General features: G+C 38.1%; 1 protein-coding gene across 2 annotated transcripts in view; it reads left to right on the forward strand.

Annotated features, from left to right (window-relative positions):
• Window positions 1-23242, forward strand: part of cdh6 (cadherin 6) — a 208701-nt gene that overhangs the window by 157028 nt on the left and 28431 nt on the right. The window contains exon 1 of one of the 2 annotated variants that reach the window (XM_055202072.2): window positions 18617-18768. The exons of the other annotated variant lie outside the window; for it this stretch is intronic. The gene's annotated coding sequence lies outside the window, so the exon portion shown is untranslated. Of the gene's footprint in view, window positions 1-18616; window positions 18769-23242 lie in introns of those variants that run through there. 2 annotated transcript variants of the gene reach the window in all.

Genomic DNA, 23242 nt, shown 5'->3' on the forward strand with positions numbered 1-23242 from the left:
AATTGGAGTCTCAGAGACAGAGGCACTCACAGAGAAGGGTAAATGACAGTGAAAGGGGGTATAAACGGAAAGAAAGAAACATGAAAAGGTATTCAAAGTGAATTTGAGCCATAGAGGAAAAAGAAAGTGAGAAATGGACGAGATGGGGCGAGGATCGTGATTGGGCTTTTAGGGTTCGGGGAGGTGCCACGTTGGTCACCAGCAGTAGTTTTATCATGCAGTGACTGTAATGAGATTTGACTAGCGGTTGCTGAGAGAGTCTGTAATTACAGACACTCTTAGCCCACCAGTTTCCAGTAACACCCCAATCTCTCTCTTTATCTCGCTCGCTCTCTGTCTTTTTTTAGTAGCTTTATCGGTTCGCTTGATTATTTGTTTTCATTTCATATGTTTAGCCGTGCTGTATGCTTTTTGCTTAATTACCGTAGACGCTAATTTGCAATTTCTGTCCGCTGGCTGAAGACCAAATTGTTTTGCTTGGTTTTTGGTTTCCAATATTTTCAGTAAGGAGGAAAATTAAGTAACTATCAGCAATGATTTAGTAAGCTAACCAGCCTTTAGTCAAGCTAATTAGTGACAATGCTTTAAGACCCAGCACGTGCTATTTGTAAATGGGTAAAACTACAATTCGGAAAAGACAAATCTGAAAGCCATCCGGAAACCATTTTAATTCCTTTTTGTCCACAAATGGAACAAAAAGAACCCTTAGGATCTCTTCGGAGTCGCTCCGGTCAGTGATTTCTAAAATCGCAAACTGTGAATGACACATGCCTCACATTCATATGCTGGGCAATCCTCTCTGTTGCTTTAAAACTTAGTGATTTCATTTCGTCAATGGTTCTGAAAGCATCGCTGGTGCCAAAAGTATGAGCTCCTGAGGATATGATATATAACCTATAAATCAAGCTTAGAAAGTGAAGGCTACTCTCTGTGGGCATAGTTATTCACAAGGCATTTCATTTGGCCTGCATTCCATGGTCATTTGAACAGACTCTCCCGTTTTTTTTCTCTCTCTCTCTCTCTCTCTTTCTTTCTGGCAACAGCTTTTGTTGTACACTCTGCACCCCTCTATTGGAAGCAAACCTTGACATCATTCGGAGCCAAAGTGTTCAACCAAGCTAATAAAAAGAATCAAGGTCTTTCAAACAATTGCTTTTGAGAGAATATGTGTTTGTGTATGTGTGTTTGGCTGGATTTACACTGCAGATCTTGATGCCCAATTCCGATTTGATGACAATATAAGATTTAGCTTTGACAACACGCTTGCATCATCTTTTAAAAATGACTCATATCCAATATCAGCATTTACACTTAACACTTGGCGAAACAATTCAGCAGAACCGGAACAGCTTAAACTGCAGAGGAAGTATATTGTTGCGATTTGGACACATACAAAATGATTATACAATGTTTAAATACAACATTATACAACTTTATTTCTGTAAGTAGACTTGAAACCTCAGCATTACTCCACTAATGGCGCTTTCCATTTCATAGTACCCCACGGTTTGGTTTGGGTCAGCTCACCTCACTTTGGCTTGGTTAGCTTTTCCATCCAGTTAAGGTACACTTCGCAGTGGGAGGGATTATAGGCGTGTCAGTATATTTGCACTTCCTACTGCTGTATCAAACAAGTGAGAGTGTTGTTGGAATGCTACACATCCCCATACATTCATTTATTACTCAGTCTGCCACAAAATCAAAATTGACCACCACAAAGACGTTTGCACATCTTGTTTATCACTACCTCTGTATTACATGACACCGGTGGCGTTGTCAGTCGATGGCTCCGCTGAGCCTCATTTAAGTTGCATATACACATATAATGCGTATGTGCGTTGCGAATGTGCCGCTTCAAACTGCAAGTCTGGAAAAAAACTGGTATGGTGTTTCTGGTTCTCAACCTGTGGATGTTTTTCATCGCTAAAAGGGAGTTTGGGAACTTATAGCAGACCACAGATGACAAATGGTTTGCTCGAGACAGGGCAAGCTAGCACGAAGGTAAAGCTAATCTTTACATTATAGCGATGACGCTGGTAGTGACAATTCTCTCAGACCAATCAATCAGTGATCTACAGTGTTTTCGCGTCACGTTTGGTATCAGCTCGGATCACTTGGAACCCCAACTGAGGTGGTACTAAAAAAGTATTGGGTACTATGTACTGCACCCAATGGAAAAGCTCCCAAAAGTAAGCTGACCCGACCCAAACTAAACCAAACCGTGGGGTACTATGCAATGGAAAAGCGCCATAAGTGGACTTCTCATCCTCCATTGTGCTGCTAAGAGGAGTCGAGTGGTGTCCACCTGAATTGGCGTAATTTGCCACCGTTGCCTTTTTAATGATGAACGACACATCTTGAGATAGGAATATCTGATCTGTCCGCTACATTGCAGACACGAATGCATGTATTTGATTCATATCAAATTTATTTTCATGTATGAATGAGGCCTGAATCCGATCTGAGAATGTCGGAATCTATGCGCTTTTACCTGCTTACACGTTCATAGGTCATATCCGATTGGTGCCACATGAAAAAAATCGGAATTGAGTCACTTCGAACATGCTGTGTAAATGCAACCTATAGCATGCATTCAGACTAGCAGCAACTAGCAGTAGCATAGTGACGCGACCTCATTGATTTCAACGAAAAGCTTGACGACTTCCGTCTACACAAGCGACAGTGACCGTTGGCGACTGAATAGGGCGTGTCCAGTCATGTGACAAAGTTGAGAAATGTTTAACTTTATGCAAATTATGAGCGACTTTCGGGAGCGACTACCAATGAGAAATAAGCAGTGGAGTTCACGTCATCCGTCACTTGTCAGTTACTGGAGTGGACATTTATCATTTATGACAACCAGATATAGAAACGCCCATTTTGAAAGAGACGAGCAACACACAGCAAGAAAGTCACTTATAATGTGAATGTACCTTTTGAGAGAGGAAAATAATTAAAAATAGTGAAGGAGAGAACAGATACACGTTTATAACCAACCAGGAACGTTTTGAAGGATCTATTTATTTCACTCATGACCCATCTATGATTTTTCTTCAATTACAGAGTCTTTTGATGTTTTTGTTTATTTGTTTTCCCTTGTGCTTTTTCCTTTTTTCCGATTCTAAAAACAGTGGAAATACAATGCTTGATAATGTACCGATTTTGTTTTTAGTGTTTCTCATATCTCACTCCACTGATAAGGTCATCTGTGATGCATTTAATTATTGTTCCCACGATAAATCTAACATCACGCGCCAGATGTTTCCTGCAGAGGGATGGCATCAAATCCAGGGCAGGGGCAAAAAAAATCCTGATGCACATTTCCCCAACATTTCCCAAACCGGCTTTAAATTTTGCATTGTGCACAAACAATGTTGTGCTCATGTTCAGAATATCTCAGCCATGCGGAGATGCACCTTAACACATGCATATAGATGCACAAAGCAGCTGACATGCCTCTCAACCTTATGGACTGATGGCTGCCATTTTGCTCAAATGTCCAGTGAGTGGTTCAGACGGCTTTTATAAGTCTCGCTCATATTCCACCTGATCAAAGCTACAGCTTCTCATTAAGCAAAAACCTTTCCATTTTCTTTCCATGTGTTCAGTGCTTGCATTCAGGCTCTGGACCTCAAGAGCTTAATTATGAAGGTTTGAATGCGGCATGGGAGGTGAAACAGTTTTGTAACTGACATGGTCTGAAAGTATGGATAGCAACCTTGAGGAAATGAATTGACAGATGCGAGAGAGGATCATGTGCTGAGAATAAGCAGTTTAGGGTAACCAGCTGTCTCAGTAAAGACGTGATGAGAAAGTAGGGGTGCTATACTTACGCTTCCTGATAGCTGGAGATTGTATCCTGTATCCCTAAACATACTTTGGATGAAATATAATGAATATGTAAACAAACTTAGCTGAAGTCATTATTTGTTTTTTTACTGTTTTCTACATCCTAAATAATGTAAAGAACATTATAACCTTGATGTATTTAATATTGGCTAAGTAAGATCGTGACTAAATTCAAACTTAAAAAAGAAGTATATAATAATTATTAGACCTGCCTGTCTATCTGTCTGCCTATGAATAATAATGAGGCTGTTACAGTCAGCAATCTAAAAGGGTCTAAAACCTGTTTGAATCATAGTACAGAGTGCTAAAATTATAGGTGAAGCTGACGTGAAAACAACAGCGTGTCAATAAAGCAGCCAGACCTCAGATACCCTGGAAAAGGGGTGCAAATGAGTACCATTCCATAGGGAACCCTCCACCTGGGATCTCGCACTGCTTATTAATGCAAATGTCTTGTCTCATGCAGCGTTTTAAATGTCATAGTCAATTTAGAGCTGGAGTGAGCGGCAGAATTCATTTTATCCTAATACCTTTCTGAGACCCCTGAGCCAAACACCCATGTTTGTGTGCATATCTGTCTCCACTAAACGCCAAGAGACAGCTGACATCCTCGACAGAATGTATCTTCGTATACCACTTGTGTAAAGACAGTAATGGTTTGGGTTGAGACAGGTTGTCTACAACTCTGGCTTGTTCGCTCCAATATCCCTCGCTCTCTACTTCCTTCCTCCGAACAGCCATGATCAATTCTACTTATTTTCTCCTTCAAAATTGATACCAGGCCTAACCGGGTTGTGGGAGGAAATTGACTTTGTGAACCACAATCCCCACGCCGGGCTGTTTTCTTGGGTAGAGGAGGACGGACCACACCTATGTGCCGGACCGCTGGTGCATATACTGTGGATAATGCCATAATGTGCATGACTGGAACAATGAGATCAGGCAGGTGAGAGCGCAGAGAAGAAAGTCTTTCACTCTCTCCCACCTTTCTTGCATGTAGGTCAGTTTCTCTTCATTGTGTATTCGATATGTTCTTGATAAATATATATAACTCACAAACCTATAGAATGATACGTAATTTGGAGCAGCTAAAAACAATCTGTCAGCTAAAATGGGTATTTTTCTTTCACCCACAACAAAATTATTGCAAGGTTCAACTCTTTTAAGGTCTCATTCTTCCTGTGTTTTTGAAGCTTTGATTGTGTTTACAGAGCACAATGTAATGTGTGTTCATGTTTCACGTGTAACAAAAAATGTGGTATTTTTCACACAATTTACTTACCTCTATACCGCTGTTTTCACTGTCCTAAAAACGGGCTGATGTCTTCATTGTTCTCCTTCAGAAATACGTAACAAGTTCTGATTTTGTAGTTTGTTAAGTGTGTTGTAACTGGACAGCAGCTTAGCTTAGCAGAGCTGTTTGAGCTTAGCTGGCGACTGACGTATCCCTGTGGGCGGAGTTTAGTAAAAACTCTTATATTGACGTCATTCAACCAGGAAGTAGAGGGCTGTAGTCCAAGCCAGCCATTCGCTGTAGGCTTTGAAAGGGGAATTCTGTTAAAGGACAAGTTCGGTATTTTACACTTAAAGCCCTGTTTATGATGAAACAGAACGGTTTTGACTGAAATTTGGACATAGAATGCTGACCCGAGAATTTTCGGGTGTTTGTTCTATCACCTCCCACTTCTACAATGGGTGTATAGGTGCACTGAAAAATGCCTTCCTAAAACGTACATTTTACAAAGACGTAAAACTCACTAAGTGGTCAGGGGTGTTCACTGAAATGCTCACACAAAAATCGCTGCAAAAGATGCTTTCCAACAGGTTTTATCCTAGTTTTTGTCCAACTCTATGGACTTGTATTAGATGTGCTGTGAGGTACGATATTACTCTACGCCGAGAACGTTGTTTCTATTCTTGCATTTGGCAAAGTCAGATTATCGCCACCAACTGGGCTGGAGTGTTTATTATTCAAGCTCTCAACGTAAGAATTTACGGGTGTGAGGCGTTTGGAAAAATAGGTCTACAAGTTTACAACGAATGATAAAACAACTGTTGGAATGCGTATTTTGCAGCGATTTTTGTGTGAGCATATCAGTGAACACCCCTGACCACTTGGTGAGTTTCACGTCTTTGTAAAAAAAAGTTTAATGCATTTTAGGAAGGATTGTTCCAGTGCACCTATACACCCATTATAGAGGTGGGAGGTGATAGAACAAACACCCGAAAATTCTCGGGACAGCATCATATGTCCAAATTTCAGTCAAAACCGTACTATTTCATCATAAACAATCTGAAAACAGGGTTTTAAGTGTAAAATAACGAACTTGTCCTTTAGAGAAAATATATCGCCTGGCAGTGAACTTTGAGCTTTATTATTTTGCAGGTATTATTTATGCTCTAACAGCAACATTACTTACAAACTAAAGTTTGAAAAATGAGATGTGAACTTTAAGCATGTATGCTCATCAAAAAATACACTTCTGTCAGGATTTACTTATAGTTCATATACTTTCAAACCTGTATGACTGTCTTTTATTTGCATGGATTATCTACAGTACTGTAGCACCATGGCTCTCAATTCCACAGCAATGCATAAGTTGTACATCTCATTTATCACACATGACTGAAATCATCAGCTTGTTAACATAGAAATCAATTAGCTTAGCAAGTTGAAAACCACCGATCTACAGTAACAGATGTCCAAGCTGTTTTTGTCTATACGGTAAGAGAAGATGGTAAACACTGCATTCATCAGCCCATGCAACATCCAGTGGCAACAACTTGTTTCAGCCATTATGCCACTGTGGTGACTGTAAGCTTAAAAGAGGGAATAAGAGAAAAAAATCAATTCAACACACCATTTAGCATGTACTGTAGCTCCTGAGTGGTTTCACATATCATTGTATCATCGCCCCTTTTAGTACATCTGATATGACAGCAGATCTGTGTCGGTTGTTGCAACTGTAACTCCAAAAATGACAAGAAGATAAGTAGAGGTTAGGAGGACATGTTCTCCGCGACCATGTGTCAGAACCTGCATTGTGTGGAACTTTATCAGCTCCAATGTGATCCCTCTGGCAAGAGAAGACACACAATCACAGAGTACTGACAGTTCAATTTCACACTTCATTATTGGGCTGCAGAGTGTTCGGAGTCACTCAAAGAACTAGCATTGTTTTGCTTCACTTCTGTGATGCTGTTCATTTTTCTCACTAAATTGATCTGGAACACAATATTATCCAGGAGACTTTGAAGAATCTATTCTAAAAATAGAGAGTGGGTCATGCTTTAATTTGGGATATATGCTCACTCGATGTACACGCTCGCCGTTCACCATAAGGGGGCTTGTTCTGTATTGATAGCAAGGTAGACATTATTATGAAATAATATCTAAGATTGCTGCTAATGCAGTCAAAACAATAAGTTCGCTTAAGTGACTAAATGCTTTGAGATCATACTTTACATTTTACTGTTAAAACCCCTTTAAAGGGGTAGTTTGGCCAAAAATTATCCCATGATTTATTCACCCGAGTTACATATGTCCATCCTTTTTTTCATACAAACACATATTCAGATATTTTTGGAAATGTCCTAGCTCTTCCAATCTTTATAATAGATGAATATCAGTGGCGGCTCGTGACTGCTCTTCCGAGAGGCGCAAATTCAAAATATGTGTTGCTCGTCTTTTCAAAATATGTGTTTATTGCATCATGTGAACCATGTGCATCACGTGTTTTGTCAAATAAGTGCCTGCTGCACACGCGTCAAAACCGCAAGACACTCCCTTAACAGTAAACTCTGATTATGCATAAGATTATGCAAGTATCTGGCAAACGCGAGCGTCTCTTTTATCATAAACCCTTTAGATGCATCTGCAGCAGGCACTTATTTTGACAAGACACGTAATGCACATAGATTCACTCGATGCGCAGAACACATATTTTGAAATTATGAACCTACATACATGTTGTGACGAAATTGCATCGTGCGCCCATCGAAAAAAGAAGTCACTGGCCCAAACTATCGCTTTAAGAGAAGTCTCCCCACTTGCCAGCCATATTTGCATCCCCTTTATTTTGCTAAAAAGACCAAGTTCTACCTACATGAATAAGTGGTGACCTTTTTAAAATTCGTCATGCTGTGGTGTCATCATTGGCCTTCAAATGCAGCTTTCGGATGATGTAGCCAAAGTAATATAACTGTGCCGTCTTGCTATTATCTACATTCTATAAAATAATGGGTCATTTTTAACCCAACAATGTGTTAAAACAACCCAAAATTTTGGATTGAAATAACTAAATTAAATTTAATCCTCTTTGCGCCGTCTGGTGTTTGAGGCGACAGCAAGGGAACTCTGTTTTATTCTGTCGGTTGCTGGTGCGGGATTGGTCCGCAGGATGAGGCCTTTAAACTTGAGTTCTCGCTCCATGGTTCGACGCCAGGTCTACCCCGTTTCCTTTTTCCTGTGGATTCCATCTCAGTGCCACCCTTGGTAGTGAGATAGGGGCATTCTGCAGACGTAGCCAAGCCATCTCCATCGATGTGTTGCTATGGACTCAGCGATGGTGTTTGTGCCAGATCTGTGCCGGAGTTCCTCATTTGAAATCATGCTAGGCCAGAAGATCCTCATGATCCGTCGCAGGCACTTGGTTTGGAAAACTTTGAGCTTGCGTTCAATGGTAACAATGGTCTTCCAGCACTCTGCCCATACGAAAGGATGCTCAACACGTTGCTCTTAAAGATACGGATCTTGAAACAACCCAGCATAGGTTAAATTACAACCCAAGGGACTGAGCTCATCCCCTTTTGACTGGGTTGAAAATAACCCAGTATTTTTTAGGGTGCATGTTGCAATTATTGTATACAATATAAAGATGGTTAGCTGCTAATATGTGGCACTAGCATTCGATTCCCAGGGACTTGCAAACAGTACATTTCAGTGTAAATTCAGTGAATGTTACTGTAAAATGAATATCTCCTCATTTCCTAGAATGGCGTTATATGAGCATGGTAGCATTAATAATATCAAAAACAACAATAGTCTTATTTTAAAACGATTCCTCTTCCACGAAACAAGACATGATTCTTGTTATTTTCACCGGCTGACTGATGTGAAATATTGACCATAAAATTAACATCAATAAAGCTTCTCTCCTGACAAACAGTTTCCTAAGAGATCTGGCAGATTAAAGCGCACTCTCATTGAACCTTCTTTTTGAAGCTCCTTGAAAGTGCAGACTCCATTTTTGATGCTGTTGGTGATTGGCCAGCAAACCCGGCTTAGATCTACTAGGGCCAGCTGAATTAAACTTGCTCCATCGAATTACTCACAGACACATCATGTCAAAGATCTGCTGCTTGATATTTCCATTTGTAGGCTAAAGTTAGAGTTTTATTTGAGTTAAAGGTTTATTTGGTGTGAATGTGCATACCAAGTCTAACTGAAGAACACCCTGAGGTTTGCAACATGGAATTGAGTCTGAATGTAATAGTTGTTTCTCTCTTTTTCAATCATCTTCAGCTAACATTAAATACTAATGATTCTGCCCACATCGTGATTTTGTTGTTGTTGCCAAAAATGACTGCTAAAAGTTGAACATTTCATGGTCATGTTTTTGGTCATTCTGGAAAGTTATTTTTTAACCACAACTCAAACAGCAGGCAAATGTAGCTTACATTCAGATAGGAAATGTAGCCCCCCGTGGCCTTAACCATGTATCATCTATCTTATCCATTTTAGTGCCCCATTGTTCAGTCATCAACCGAAGATAAGTGAAACAATGCTAATCACCTGTCAGAGAACAAAAGTGTACAGGCATCAGTACTCCACAACTGATAATAGTGGACATCAGACACAGCCTGTCTCCCTCCCTCCATATCTACACATGCAGGTGGAGGGAGACAAGAGAATCTTTCTCTGTCTTTCCTGAACCACATTACAGAAGATTAATCAGCCTGTCTCGTCCTGGTAAACAGAAACTTTCTATTTTAAGGTGAAAAAGAGAGCATCAACACTTGTCACCAGAGCAAAAGTCCAATGATAAAATGTGTGCCCTTGTGTATGTGCAGCATGATTAGTGGGTCTAAGAAAACTTGTAATCCCATTAAATCCAGTCCTAAATCCTAAGGAACGTGCATAGCGGTTCAAATATGAACTGGATAGAAAGAAAACATTGTTTTGTTACATGAAAGCCTCTTAAAGATATTTGCCTTTTTAAGTACAAAACTGTTGTGTGACTTGACTTTATACCTTCTGGTTGTTTAATTTTTTAACCCCTCCCCTCTCAAACTCTTTCAGAATTGTCTTTTAAGGGGGTGGGGGGTTTGGCACATGATTGGCAACCCTGTTGTTTCTCAGCAACAGGTGCTAAACTAGGGCTCACTTGTAAAATGTTTGGCTTGGCACCAATCTAAGAAGAAATCTTTCGAACACAATTCAACCTTTGTAATAAAACACCATTCTAAAGTGACAATAAAAACATGCACTCATAAGTAGGCAACAAATATAATCCAATATGATCTCTCATAGAAAAGTTTCCACATACAGCAAGTAGCATTTACACATACAGTATTTTTTCGGTACAGAGTTCATGAAATTGTGTTGGGTGGTTGACTAAAGATATCTGCTATGATCTTGTAATTTGGTATTTAGTGATAGTTTACCCAAAAATGAAAACTTTGTTTGCTCTTTTCTTTATAATGAAAGTAAATGACGTCTCATTTATGCTTCTTGTAGGTCATGTGGGTTTAGCAGCATATGGGTAAGTATTGGTATGGAATAAGGTATCCGATCTGATACTTTGCCAACTATACAAACAGCAAGTTTTGTTAATATATGGAACTTAAAGTCCAAGTTGGGTAAAAATGTGTTTTCAATAGACGGTTTCATCGGCCGCAAGTGCGCTGACACGATACACGTCTGGATCTGAACTTTACTTCCGGTTTCGTTTTATTTAATGGTCTGACTAGTTGCTAAACTGATCTCTTGAACAAATGCCTCGTCGAAAATAACAAATGTTTTGGTTTCCTAGGTAATCTATGTGTGGTTTTTTGCTTGTTATATAAATAAACTACGTTTAAAGAACTTTGTTGTTATTTATTCTTAGCGAGTTTACCGGAACTTACGTGCAGACCACGACACCCGCTTGTTTATGTTGTTACTGCTGAAACCGTCTATACCAAGAAGTGATAGGATGATTTTCTGTTACAAACTTTCACATAGGATCTTTAGGTTAAAATAACATAAAAATTTAAATCCATAATTTGATTTTCAAAGATTTATTATAAAAACTGTTTTTTTCAGCAAAATGCAATAAAGCCATTACAAGTTTTTTTTTCAAAATGCTATAAATCTATTGAACCAATATATTAATGTGCATTCATATTTTCCATGTTATATTCATTTAGTTGACTAGTTGTATACACTGATTAAAAAATAAACATTAATGGCATTAACTAAAACACTTACTTTGTCATATTAATAACACTGTCATTGCTGCTGTCATTCTTGGGACGTTGTCGCTAAACTTTTTTGACAGCGATTAGCTGTAAAATGTTTTGGTCCTGCTCGATTTTCGTTGACTGAGTAAAATAATGGAACGTTTTTCACAAGATCCCCTGGGGTCAGTGTGTTAGCATGACAGAAGCTTGATGCTGTCCTGTGAGAATTTTTCCATCGCCCAAGTGGCTTACGTTTCTTCCCCGCCACAGAAAACCACTACAGGTTTACCACTGTCATCAAGAGTATTTTTTTTGTTTGTTTATCACAAAGTACAAAGTAGATGAGGAAAACTAGGATTCCATGTGTATTCAACGCGGCGCTATTGTTGTTTACATTGCGTGAATTGGTGCGCTGTGATTTGTTGAGCGGATTTATTGCATTCTGCAGAAAAGGAGGAGTGGCGTTTATCACGTTTTGGGAAAAAGGGAGAAAAGATGACAGAATAACACTCTGGTTATCAGATTTTGCGTAAAATTAAGAATTTACTTTTTACCTGATACAATACTGATTTTTGTGGTAACTTGTTTTTTTTTTTTTAATGGCATTTTGGAACCAAACTCTTCCTATATCCAGGTTAATGATAATGAAAACTAAACATGGCCCTTGAAGTACGCTGAGAGAACAAAGTGTGACTCTAAATACTAAAACACTCAGGCATCTCTCTGCCTGTCCTTCAGTGATGCAGTGTGTGCCAAATACAGCTGCTTTACATTCCGGGAAAGGAAGTAAATTAATTAAAATTAGTGTGGAGCATTTTCATTATGTTAATGCTACTGTACCTTTTAAGAGCTTTCATCTAACATTCAGCTGATGCTCATCTTTGTTGGTCTGAAATGTGTTTTAAATATGAGAAATGTCCAACAAATTGCACAGCGCAGTGTGGTTAGTTTCTATAGCTTCACGGCTGCAGGTCTAGTGGGAGGCAGTTTGTATGAAGTGCTGTGGCGAAAGAATTGCGGGGTCGAGTGCTCTCTCCAACCAAAGGTTGCACCAAAGTTAATTACCGTAGACTGAAGTTATTTTGTGCTCCCTGTGGGACTTTCTCAGTTTGAAAATAAAGCAGTAACTCACGAATTCATGCCATTTCCTGTAGCCTTCTACCTCTTTTTAAAGGAACAACCTGAAATGAAAGACTATTGATTTTCTGCATTTCCTTTTTTTTTTTGGTAACCCTGTCATTTCTTTTACCTGAAAAGTATTTTTGTCTAATCCTCTCATTATTTCCATCTCTATCAAGACAAAGGCTCTGTTGGTTATCATGGTTCTTTTATATTCTAGGCTTGGTCCCTGCCACTTAGACAAGGCAGATTGTGGGACACTTCAAAAAAAGAGGATTACACTCCACGGCTTTGTAAACCGTCAACACCTGAAAGGATCTTTTAACGGGCCGTACTCTTGCTAAAGATTTTCTCATTTTTGCCTTGTTAATTTGAAGATGGATTTAAGCATACCTCTTGGATTAATCGACTGAACAGCCTTTAAAGCTTTAAAAATGGCAAGTGCTTAAGGGTAGTCTTCAGACAGCCGGAACCGCACAAGTGTGAAAAGTGATTTTCCTGAGGGACGGGACAGAAATATCCTGATTTGCATTTAGAAAATGCATCAACTTTATGAAATGTTTAGCAACTGTGAAGCAGCGCTTGTGTTGATGTCACAGCACAATTTGGCTTTTAATTGGACCGGGGGCTTAAGCAGGGCATTACATCTTTCCTTCCTCTTGAAACTGTCACTCTGTAATCCCTTGGCAAAGAGTAACGCAGCTAGATTAGTGGCCCAACCTCAGATTTTTGAGTGGATCATCAGGACCCACAAATCTGGACCTTACATGCAGCAAATGTGCTGAGCATGCATTGCTTTCTATTTGTTTATGTGGAATATTCAGAATGTATTTCATAGCGATGTGTTAGTTGTTAAGGACGGGGCTGTGAAATGTGTTGATGATGAGAACACAACACACACTTAGGGATTTAATAACAGCGAACAGGCTCTGTCCATCTGGGACGGCGAGGGGGGCGGATTAATCCCTAGCTCTGTGCACTGCGAGGGATATTAAGAATGGACATTTGGAAATGGACTGGTTTAAACACAATGAAATCTGCAACAATTTATGGTTATATATATTTCACACCAAACAGCTCATTTTACCAATTAACGGTTGATTTGAATGCCTTTGCCCTTGAAATAGAAATTTCCTCAACCCACACGAGGTTTCTATTCAGAATATAAACATGATTAGATTAATTCAAAAATCTAATTCAAAACGCTAAAATAATTGTTGGTTAATTTTCTTTTCAAAAGCTTTTATAGCACTTGTCAGCATGGTGCCAGCCTTTAACACATTCATCACTGCAAGACAGTGAAGAGTAATTGCTACTACTCGCAAATTTACTACATTTTAAGTGATCATTAAATTAGTGCAACTGACATCACTAGTAGTAACATAATTTTGCAATTGTTATTTAAACTAAAAGCAATGCATTTAGTTCTGTGACAGTTTGTGTTGCATTATTTAATTTTGTATGCATATTTGTGTTTATTCCAATCTTAAAAACCGCACATGCACACATTTTAAACGTCCTTCTTGGAGGCTAGTGTTTGTCTCTTTTGCTCTTGTTTCCTCATGACAGTAGTCCTATAAATGCAACATGACAAACTCTATTGAGTAGCACGTCTAATAAATTTCTCCCCCTGCTGTAGTGATGTTGCCCTGGGTCTTGGGATCTGCTCTCTTGCTGAGGGTGGAAATCACATTCCAGCGGTGGAGACGGGTCGACCCCTGCGATTTTCCATGCTCAGCATGAGCACCCGGGACTGCTCTCTTAGGCCGCGATGACTAACATTCGGATCCTTAGGGAATGGATACTCTACTGCTCATCTCTTAACGCACCAGCCTTACGAGACATGCAAATAAGACGCTCTTGAAGTTTTCCCATTCATTAAAGAAATTCTGACTTTTGCATTTGGAAATATGGAGCTGCGAAGACTCATACGTGACAGGAAGTCATAACCCTAATTACGTGTGTTATACAAACTGCTGGGGTGTTTTTTTTCCATGCGCACATTTTACTTTAAAATGGCATTGCATGACATATCTGGGCTGCTTATTATTTTACATTGCGCCAATTGCTCCTTGACTCTGTCTTGGGTGGTATAAGGTATAAGCCTGAGCCAATATGCTGTTACTGATTTAAAGCGGATTATCGTTTGCTGTCCTATAAGCCCTTAGTGAAATCCTTTAAAATATTCATATTGGCAGACCTGGATTAGAAAAGGAAACAACAGACTTTCTTTCTTATACCACTTAGGTTTTTATATCTTCTAAACACACGGGTTTGGATAAAACTCACCTTCTTTTCGATCACCTTTTATAGTATTAAAGCAATTTTCATACTTTGCGTATGACGGAGAGTATGTGTCTACACTAAGGCATGCTAGATTAGATAGAGCTTAATACAAGATAAACATAAACATCTGCTGAGTGATTGGCTGTTAACATAAAGCATATGTGCTGCTGTCTGCCACTCCTTCATCACCACATTTATACTCATCTTCGAATTACTGCAGTACTCTGCGCTAGCCTGAGACCAAAAAGATGAGAATTTTCAGTATCATTATTGGGTTTGTAACATCATCTATAAAACATTGACTGTCTTGCAATTACGTTCATGCCTCACGACAAATTTCTTTCACTCGAATGCATGTACAGATGTCTCACTATGCGATTGTGATTCTTTATGCATGGTTACATTAACTTGGTTACGTTTCTTATCTTCTTCCATTTCAAGGTTTTTATGCTCGTTTTTGAACAGTTTTGGCACACACTGTACACGCGTTCGTAGATTTATTCACGCTGACTTGAGCAAGTCTTTCTGCTTTGTCAGCGGTCTAGTGCAATGCGCATCAGCCATGTCAAAGAATACATTTAGGTCATGACAGGATTTCATCATTTACAATTCAGCTGGAGTGTGTAAACGCCAGCCGTTTTCAGTGTTAAGTGTTATGTCTGTGAGGGCACATGTCACTTTCTTGGTGAAAATGATCTCTCCTGTGAAGTCATCTTAGTTTGATTTTAATCACTCTTTTGAAAAACATTTATAAAGTGAAATAGTCTTGTGAGTAAAGCAATAGGCATTCACCCTCAAAACAATCTCACATCATTCACGATTGCTCCTAAATGCTAAGTTGTAAATCTCCCTAAACAATAACTTATTCTGTACCCCCACTAAACAGCTCACTAATGAGGCATCATCAGGCCTATAGGTATTTTCATTGTTTGGCTGGCTTATTGGAGTCAACAGGAAAGGGGGGTTTCTTTGTTAAAGTGTGACTAGGTTTCACAGGGTGCCTGAGTGATGAGTAAGCATGGTATGCAGGTTTTGATATTAGCCCTCGACCTTTATCCATCAGCTAACTATTTTAGTTATCACTTCCAACCTATGGGTTCAAGTGTTATTCTAAACCTTTAAAGCAAGGGTTAATAAATTTGGTTAGCTGTCTATAACGAAAGGGCTTGAATGCTAGATATATGCTTGTTAACTTATTTACTGAATATATTACAAAAATAAACACCAGGGTTGGTGGAAGATTTAACACGGGAGTAAGCAAAGCAGTTGCTTTTATCACTGTTATGATTGACAGGCCTAGATGAAACTTTGAGAGGAGCTCTACTCAATGCAAAAAAGCAGAGCGTAGTCATAATAAAATATGAAAATGAAATCAGAAAATGCTGCTGGTGTAGGCGGCCTGACACCTTCCCCTGGTCAATTTTCCTTTATGATGGAAACAGTTGCACAGGTGTTTCTTTTACCAGAAATAATGCATCAATAATTCTCCCATCCCTTGTCAGGAAAAGCTCACATTTGTGAGAGCAGAATACGAAAGATAGAAATAGTAAAACTTAATGAGTCACAGTCAGACACTATCGCTGCACCTCAATTTGCATATAATTAATAACCTTTTTATGAACTCTGTACACTACATTCTCCAGGGCCACGACAATGGTATGGAGATAAAGGCTAGGATCATGATTTTCAGCAGTTTTATTAATAGTGTTTGTTGTGTGCTTTTGGCATCTGAGAGCATTTGGACCCAGACCCGAAATACCCAGAAGTGTGCTGCAGCAATAGGATATCAGACTTAATTTACCACAATATTTACATTGAATCGTATCCTATATAGTGCAATTTTACCGTAAAGACTCTAAGAAAGGATGTGTTCATTTTTTACACATTGTTTTGTGTTATCCTATTTAACACATTATGTCTCATTTTATGTTGATTTTGTGTTCAAATAAATAAAAGGGACAACACAAGATGTGTTAAAACGACACAAAGTGTGTTGTTACAAAAATAACACAGAGATGTGCACCTTAAATGTGTTATAAAAGGGACGCCTACACCTTAAACTTGTTGTCCTTAACTAGACACAACATGTGTTGTTTTAACAAATTCGTTTTAAGAGTGTAGTGAATGTATAAACAAGTGTCTGATTTCAAATAGAGCTTCCTCAATTTTTTTTTTTTTTTTTTTGGAGGGGGGCGCTTAAAGGAATAGTCCATTTTCTTAAAAGAAAAATCCAGATAATTTACTCACCACCATGTCATCCAAAATGTTGATGTCTTTCTTTGTTCAGTCCAGAAGAAATAATGTTTTTTTAGGAAAACATTGCAGGATTTTTCTCATTTTAATGGACTTTAATGGACACTTAATACTTAACTCAACACGTAACAGTTTTTTTCAACGGAGTATCAAAGGACTCTAAACGATCCCAAACGAGGCATAAGTGTCTTATCTAGTGAAACGATTGTCATTTTTGACAAGAAATATAAAAAATATGCACTTTTAAACTACAACTTCTCATATTCCTCCGGTCTTAAAAGCGTCAGTGTGACCTCACGAACGCGAAACTCCGCCCCAGTGTTTACAAGTGTGTTGAAAGAGGACTGTTCCGACGTTGTTGTATGTCAACTGATACTAATTAATGTCTTTGTGTCAGTTTATTGTTTACAATGGTCCGCAAATGTGCATTTTTTATATGTAACACGTGACCTCCCTACGTCACTACGCATTTACGTTAGGTCGTGGACTAGACCTAGACGAAAAGTTGTGGTTTTTATTTTTCTTGTCAAAAATGACAATCGTTTCGCTAGATAAGACCCTTATGCCTCGTTTGGGATCGTTTATAGTCCTTTGAAACTCCGTTGAAAAAACTGTTACGTGTTGAGTTAAGTGTTAGTTGTTGGTGTCCATTAAAGTCAATTAAAATGAGAAAAATCCTGCAATGTTTTCCTCAAAAAACATAATTTCTACTCTACTGAACAAAGAAAAACATCAACATTTTGGATGACATGGTGGTGAGTAAATTATCTGGATTTTTCTTTTAAGAAAATGGACTATTCCTTTAAGATTCTAGAGAATATTTGTTTGGACAGAAAATCTAATGAGAATTTAAAGTGTGTTGAATTGCATCATAAAAAATCTAGATTTGATGATTCGTTTTGAATACTAATTGCCCCCAAATGCACGTTTTTGTAATAGTTTTAAAGCACATGTAGCTTATAGACAACCTTAAAATGCCATATTAAAGGCCAAAAAAATTGTTTGATTTGAATATTTTGATTTTCACAAGCAGATTACACACATCTCATTAAAAACTGGAGGAATAAGTGATTTTTAACTGAATAAATTAATTAAATTATATAGTAAACATGGAGTTGTATTCTTATGTGTGTGATTATCACAGTCGTCTAGTTGTAGTGCTGTTGGTTAGTAGCCAGATTTTATGTTAAATTAATGTATTTTATAAAATGTAATTAAACTGGGGCTCCCCTGGCACCATCGCAGGGCCCCCAGTTTGAGAACCACTGGTCTAGTAAAAAACGGTCACTTTCAATATCCAACAGTAGCCTACAGTAGGCTATATGTTCAACTTGCATACTTCCCTAAACAAAACATTTAAAGACAAAGTATACGTAGACAAAGTGGGGTGCAACATATGGCAACCCAGTTGTCTAAAAAGTAAAAAGATTTTTTCTGGGGAATTAAAGACCTACGCTTTTTCTTTCTCTGCAGCTAAAGAGCGAAAGTCGAGAGTTAATAGGAGTGACCCAAATCTCCGAAAAGGCACGACGATGTCATAAATATGCTTAATTTTTAAACTACTTTGGTAATGTTGATGATCCCACTCTGTCACCGGGCTCGTGCTGCGAGTGACAGCCAATCAGCGCCACTGTCCCCTTCAGTGAGCGAGAGCGCGCTCTGATGCTGCGCGCAGGGGAGGAGAGAGAGAGAGAGAAAGAAAGAAAGAGAGACGGAGCTGAGGAGAGTGAGGGACAGGCAGACTATAGTACAGTGTCTTCACAGCGCTCAGAGGATACGCATCCAAAGCAGGACTAACCTCTACTCGCCTGCACTGAGGTAAGTTAGGTGAACTTGACTAGCTTTGCGTTTAAATGTGCAGATGAGCTTTGAATACGTCCGCGTGATTTGACCCGTGCAGTCGCAGGGTGACTTTCGAGGATGCGCGCGGATTGATGTTGATGTCAGAATTGGCCCGGGCACTTTCTCAAACTACGAGGCAACATGTAAAGGGTGATTTTAATAGCAAAGCGATATGAACCAGGGATGTTTTGTTGTGTTAAAGGTGTGTTGGCACTGTTTTTAAAGAGCACTTTAGTTTAATAAAGCTCGTTATGATGAACCAACCAGACAGGCCTGTAGTACTCGTATTGATGTTTTGGTACTTGTTTATTATATATTTATTTTTTATTTCGGATGTGGCGAGATAGTGTAAAATATTTGTTTGTACAAAGTTTGCACTAACGTTAGTGTAGTTGTCTATAAACTGCCTGTGTGCTTAGGTAAGCGGCAAAATTAACGTATACCTACAAAATAAAAAAAATTATTTCACTGACGTTAGGCCCATCTTTTGTAAACTGTACGTTAGCATAGTATAGTAACTTGTTTAATGTGTATCATTTTGTAGTGTAAACTATAGTCAATTAATAAATTGCGGTAAGTAGCCTACTAGTATTCTTTAATAATTACTATGGTGAGGATTAATAACACTTTGCTATCTAAGAAATTTGCCATAGTTTACTACAGAGAAATGCTTAAGAATACTACTTTTTTGCGTGGGTAGTTTTTCCATTTTAAGATCTGGAATCTTGAAAGTCCTTGAGAGGTATGACATTGAAAAGTAGGGTTTTTTCAGCATGTAGTTACAAAAGCATCTGTTTTTCTTTACCAGAAATGACTTGCACTATATTTCTTTAGAGGTTACATGCTTTGTTAAACCCTGTTGCTGTATTTACTATTTACATAATTTTTGGTAAACAAGAAATCATAAGAGTAGCATACACACTTGTGAACAGGTTGTGGCTCTGTGTGGGATATGTCGTTTCTGGCACCTGCAGAATTATGGATGCGTTCATTAAAGTGCTGTGTGTTCTGATTACGAAAAATAATACATTGCACTGTTATTGTGGTTATAGTTAGATTTAATTATGATATTAAATAATCATATTGGTACCATAATGTTCGATTTTCAAGTCTCTGCAGTAATGCAGTTTCAAATCCTGCAAATTGCTGGATTTGGCACACTGTAATATCTCTCAATCTGGCAAATATTGGTTGTAAGGTTTCATATAGTTTTCTTCTTGTGCATTGATTTGTAGGCCAAATGTAACATAAACCTGTTGGATTTGATGTGTTAATGATAAAAATGTAAGGATGAAGATTTATTTATTTATTTGCTTTCTAGATTCGTAAATTCTGGAAAATTCGAGACTTTGATTGTGCTTATATGTGTGTGTGTGTGTGTGTGTGTGTGTGTGTGTGTGTGTGTGTGTGTGTGTGTGTGTGTGTGTGTGTGTGTGTGTGTGTGTGTATGTACTGTATACAGTCAAGGATCATTTTTTTAAGATGTTTATAGAAACATATATTACACAGAAGTATTTTATCTTACCTTTACATATGAGAATGTTGAGAATACATGTAATCTATTAAACAAAGTGTTGTTCTACACAGTTGTACTAAAGTCCACCTAGTTAGGCCATATGACCTTTGACTTACTGAAATTATCTCATAACAAGCCACCTCACATTTGGATTGAGAATAAAGTGCCTATTTGATTGTGAAATGCATTTTGTTGCTTAATAATAACTCAATGTTTATCTGACTTTATTATCCTTAAATGTATTCAGAAACATTTTAAATAGCAATTGTCCTGTCAAGTTGTCAGTGCAACAAACAGATTTAAAATGTGTTCTTTAAGAAAAAAATAGTCTCTTTTTCAATCATAAGTTTCACACTTTGACAGTGTTTAATAGTTTAAGGGTCTTGCTTGTATGCAAATGTTTTTAGTTGGCTTTGTATGATAATTAGATCAGAGCTATCTGTCACCTGACAGATGACAATGGCCCACAGTTTGCTGTGTTTGCTCACAGGAGATGAAGCAGGATAACATTGATTAGCACACGCATGTGATTAATTTCACCCAAGAGTGATTTATGAACCTCAGTTGTGCTTTTACCCCAATTATGGAAAACCTCATAAATAAATCACAAAAATGAAGCGCCTTTTCAGATGGCGACAACTGAATTTCAAAAAAGCACACAAAAGCAAAGTCAGGGTTTATTTTTTTAGGAGCCTCTGAAGCTAAATTTTAGGGGCATATCTTACTACAAATCAGCCTGCAATGCAATTATTCAAATTTTTTCTCCAAATAACTCTTTATAAATATATCTTTATGCACAATTAATCAAGCTTTCAAAATAGGAAGTTATAAACCAAAGAATCACAACCCCCTTGAGCTAAATATAATTATGCCACGGGTCTGTTGAATGCTGCTTTCTGATTGGCTGAGAAATGTTCTATGGGTGTTGATTATTTTTCTGTAAACCGCACACCTAACTTTTCAAATGTCTTAAAAATAGGCACCAGAGCACTGTTTGTGGTAACCGTGGTATAAGCGGAATAATTGCCTCCGGTCCTTTGAGTTATTTGAAAATAATGCACACCTGCGGTGTAACGGCACTCCGCTTCACGTCGTGCCGCATTACCACCTTGGTGTGCATTATTTTCTTATGATTCAGTGGCCCGTTGTCAATTATTCCTTACGTAATTGATTTATTGATGGTAAAATAATGACATTATTTTATTAAACAATATAAATGGGCTAGCAATCTACTTGTTTTTTTAACATGAAATAACAACTAGAAGAAATTGTACATTAGCAGGTTGCATATGCGCAAGCATTTGTAAAAAAATGCTTATGCTGTCTCAAAAACTGGTCGCAGTCTGGAGGCCTGAATTTGTTGTTCTAATGTTAAGAACACTTTAAAAAAAATCAATAGCACAGTGTTTATCTCCACCTGCTGTAGTCGAATACAATGTGATGGATTTTCTTTACCATTTCTTTGCCTGCTATCACTTTTCAATTTCCAAGTTAGTTAGTGCTTTGTCCTTAGTTACTAATTTGCAAGGTTGGGGGTTGTATATTAAGTAAATCTTTAAATGGGCTCACAAAAGGAAATATGTTCTCCTCAGCATCTGCCTGTGATAATAAGTTGATACCGAACACAGGGCTGTTGTTATTTTCTTTCATCCGCATCGTCCCTATCGGAAATAGCCTTGATGTATGAAAGCTCGGGGAGTCCTCCATAGCATACTCCTCACATCAGTCAGTGCATAAGATGACAGGGCTGATCACAGAGAGTGTGGGAGAGAATTTGGAGGAAAAAATAGCCTTGATGATGAAAAACAAACTTGAAACGGAATTGAAAATTCACAATGAATATTTCCGCCATTCAGTCTGGTGCTTTGGAATAAGGATGGCTTGCTCTTTTCGTGCCGCGCACAGTGTGAAATGAGACTGTTGATGACATCATGTTAAAGATGCCGTGGCTGCATTTGTGTTCAACAAGATCACATGACTGCTTCACATGTGAGCCGTGACTTCAGCTTTCAATTACAGTAACCCCAGCAATTTACGTAAACTTCAGTTAAAGTCTGAAAGTCTTCAGCAGCGTACAGTTAATCAGAAGGTGGGGCAGCGTTTAAATCAATCAATCAAACAGGTTAATGTTGAGAGCAATACTTTCACAAAGCACCATTATTATTAACCTGTTGGCCTCTGACTGAAGACCTTTAATCAAAATTCCCCTTCAAAGTTCTTTATGCACGTTTGAAGTCATGTCTAAAGTGAATTGCGAATGAGTAACTTAGCTCAGGTCTTACTGGTACATGTTGAACCTGCCTTCTCCACCCATGTATGCATGAAATCAATTTTTATATTCATATGTAAGCCATCTTAAACCATCTCCAGATGTCCACTATGTTACGCAAAGGGGGAACAAGTATGATTTAAGTTAACATTTGCATGTGGCTAATGTGGTGGTTGGTATTTGGTTGCAAATACCAAATTTGGACCAAAAGAGTCCAAATTTGCATAACTAAGGTAGGTTTAATTGATTGTTTACTTTGATTGGTCCACAAATTGATCCAAAATCTCTTTGATTATCAAAGTGACCCAAAAAAATGGTGCTAAATAGCACTAAAAGCTCGTAATTAGGACTGTCATAATAATGAAATTTGGCCGACAGTTAATTGAGTAATAAATTGTGGTGATTGTGACGATTCATTGCAAGTTTTAGGACTTTGCCGATTATGACAATTAAGTCTGTTTTATTGCTTGTTCATGAAATAATTTTCACACATTGCTGTGATTATTTAAAAAAAAAAAATTGCAAGGTTTACCTTGCAGTAAATATTAATAGACATTACAAAAATAATTATTTATTAAATTTATCTTTCAAAAACTAAAAATTCTTCAAGAAATAAACACAATAAAGTGTCTCAAAAAATAACTGAAAATAAAAATGCTACTGTA

This window comes from Misgurnus anguillicaudatus, chromosome 2, assembly GCF_027580225.2.
Source record: "Misgurnus anguillicaudatus chromosome 2, ASM2758022v2, whole genome shotgun sequence".
In the NCBI taxonomy this organism is placed as follows: Eukaryota; Metazoa; Chordata; class Actinopteri; order Cypriniformes; family Cobitidae; genus Misgurnus; species Misgurnus anguillicaudatus.